The sequence below is a fragment of the Elephantulus edwardii genome, unplaced genomic scaffold (assembly GCF_000299155.1).
Source record: "Elephantulus edwardii isolate Elephantulus edwardi_28Jun2011 unplaced genomic scaffold, EleEdw1.0 scaffold00028, whole genome shotgun sequence".
In the NCBI taxonomy this organism is placed as follows: domain Eukaryota; kingdom Metazoa; phylum Chordata; class Mammalia; order Macroscelidea; family Macroscelididae; genus Elephantulus; species Elephantulus edwardii.
In genome coordinates this window covers 418340-421743 of record NW_006399778.1, presented here as the reverse complement: position 1 = coordinate 421743, position 3404 = coordinate 418340, and positions in this window count along the sequence as shown.

Genomic DNA, 3404 nt, shown 5'->3' with positions numbered 1-3404 from the left:
TCTTCCACCAATCCTGATGCCACATTTCTCCTCATAGAGCCCAGCCTCTCAGATAATCTGTTCTGCATACAGGTTGAAAAGGTATGGAGATAGGACATATCCCTGGCTTACACCTTTCCCAATTTTGAACCATGCAGTGTTTCCTTGCTCTGTTCTGACGACATATAGTAGCTAACAAAAAACACTGAAGTTGGCGAGGTCTGGTGGCCTGGTGGCAAGAAGTTGCACAGCAATCCCAGTGGTGAGCTGTTTGAATCCACCAGATTCTCTGCTGAAGGAGGGACAGACTCATCCTGTACCAGTCAGATCTGATTTGACAGTATACAAATAATAATAAATAATAAATTTTAAAAAATTTAAGTTTAGGTTCACTGAAAGTGTCTTCTCTCTTTTTCTGATCCTGAAAGGTGACAGAGGCCCTCAGATGGCATTTTCAATTGTTTCCTATACATTAGGGAGCGCTGGCAACTTACTAGGGAAAGAGTTGTGCTGCCAACTCAAAAGCAAGCTGTTCAAACCCACTAGCTGGGGTGAGAAAGATAGACACTCTCCTCCTGTGTGAGTTACAGCCTCTAAAATCCCACTGGAGTGGTTTCCAACTTAACGGCAATGAGGTTCCTATGCATTTGAAAGTTGGTTCATGAATAAGAAAGACTAAAGAATGACCAAAGATAATTTTAGATGGAGGTGCTGGTGAAGAGTACAGAATATACCATGGACTTCAAAAGAACAAACGTATTTTGTGCAGCCAGGGTGCTCCTCAGAGTTAAAGATGGTGAAATATCATTTCATGTACTTGGAGTATGTTGTCAGATGGGGTCAGTCCTTGGAAAAAAACATCATTCTTATAATAGTGGAAAAGCCTCAAAGAGATAATTACCAAAGCCATTGCGACAATGGGGAGATCGTGACACAGATGGCACAACATACTGCAAGGTTTCTGTTTTTCATAGGGTCACTATAAGTCAAACTCACTTCAGTGTCATCTAACAACATGTAATGCAAATACATAAAGAAAATACATTAATTCTTCTAAAGATGTTTAAGATTTCTTCAAAGAGATGAGACACGTACACAATCAAAGACATCATATATGAAGTGAGCAAAAGGTCATTCATTACAAAGACGGATTGAACAGATATGGAAAGGGAATACACCCCTAATACACATATTTCTTAACTTTAAACCATGCAGTGTTCCCTTACTCTGTTCACACAACAGTTTCTTCATCTAGGTATAGGTTTCACATAAGCATAATCAAGTGTTCTGGGATTTCCATTCATCTCAATGTTATCCATAATTTGTTATGATACACACAGACAAATGCCTTTGCATAGTCACTAAACCACAAGTAGACATTCTTCTGGTATTCTTTTTTTTCCATCAGGATCCATCTGACATCTGCAAGGATATCTCTGGTATCAACGCCTCTTCTAAACCCAGTATGAACTTCTGGCAGGTCACTGTCAATGTTTTTGGATGATCTTCAGCAATATTTTGCTTGTGTGTAATATTGATGATATTGTTCTACAAATTCCACATTTTCTTTTTTTACTTTTGTTCATCTTTTACTTAAGCATCTCTTCCTTTGTTTTGACTTCCCGGTGCTCAAGTGCAATTTTCCGAGTCTTGTCTCACAGTCATTTAGTTTTTCTTCTTTTTCTTTTGTCTTTATAATGACCTTTTGCTCTCTTCATTGATGATATCCTTCAAGTTAGCCCATAACTTATCTGGTCTTTTAGCATGGTGTTTAATGCCTCAAACCTATTCTTAAGTTGATTTTTAAATTCTAATGGGATAGACTGAAAGTTGTATGTCAGCTTCTTAGGCTTGTTATAATTTTGTTCAGCCTCAGTTTGAACGTTCACATGACTGTTCCACAACCCTGGCCTGGCTTTCACTGCTAATGAGCCTCTCCAATAATTTCACAGATGTCGTCAATCAGATTCCTATAAAGTTCATCAGGTGAGGTTCATGTGTAAAGTCAACTTTTGTGTTGTTTGAAAATGTTATTTCTGATTAATCATTGAACATACAAGTTATCACTTAGTGGGTACTTTAGTCACTGTTTTAAGTGCTTTATAACATTTCATTTTTAGTTTTCTAACTCCCTTCCCTTAAAGTATTATTATTTTCACTTAAAGAAAGAAAAGGGAAGCTGCGGCTCAGAGAGAAGTAACTTGCCCAAGGTTGCTCAGCTGTGTTAACAGAGGCAGGTTTGAACTCATTCTCATTTCCAAGTCTCAGATCCTTATCTGAAAAACCTAATCTTATCACCAGGAGGTCTTGTCCATATTCTGCTATATCATTTATTCATTTCTATATTTTTTTTCTTTCTTCTAAATTTAGCTGAATGCCTACTTTGAAATAGTAGCTAAAATTCGGGCTAAGTACTGTGGTGCTTTAAAGGCCACACACTTCACTGAACTTTCCATTCTAAAGTGTCTGTAAGGTGATTGTGGTGTGGTGGTTATTGTGGTGACTGTCAAATTGGAACTGACCTATATCTGACCCTCCAGCAGGATTTCAGAGACAATTCAGAGCCAGGAGGAGGCTGCCCATCTTTCTCCCTTGGAGCAGCTGGTGAATTTGAACCATTTGCCTTTAGGCTGGCTATATAACTTCTTACCACTAACCTATCAAAGCTCCCGAAGGTTGGTGATAGGTATTGTTGCGTGCCACCGAGTGGAAACTGACTCATTGCTGACTTTCTAGAGGGTTTTCAAAGGCAGTTAATTGCAGGAGGTGAGATTGCCCATCCTTCTGTGGAGGAGTTTGTGGATTAGAACTATAAGCCCTTGGGATTGCAAAGCAGTTTCTTACCACTGGGCCACCTGAGCTCTTTAAGGTTGACTGTTGTGGGTGTTAAGTGCAGTCAAGAATGACTCATAGTGACCCTATGAACAACAGATATGAATCCTGTGCCATCTTCATAATCTCTGCCACACTTGAGCCCACTGTGTCAATCCACCACTTGGTCTTCCTCTCCTTCACCTCTCCTCACCTTTACAAGCACAATGTTCTTCAAGAACAGCCTTTCCTGGCAACATGCCCAAAGAGATGAAGCAAGACCCTGTAATAAATTGACCAAAGACAATTAACATTGTAAAACAAAAAGTCTATGAATGATTCAATGAAAAATCTGAATATTGTGAATCTTCACTCAAATAAATACAGTAAAATTTAAAATAGTTTTTGTAAAAAAATAAAAAGAGTTTCAGAATTTTTTATAATTCCTCTGATCATCTGGCACAAAGAATTTGTTGGGAACTGCCAGTCTGCTGAGGAAGCATATCCTAAGACCTTAGAACATAACTCAAACATTCACTGCTGTTGGTCAGTTCAACTCATAGCAACCATTGGGTTTCCAAGGCTGTAAGTCGCAATGGGAGATTGTCCATCTT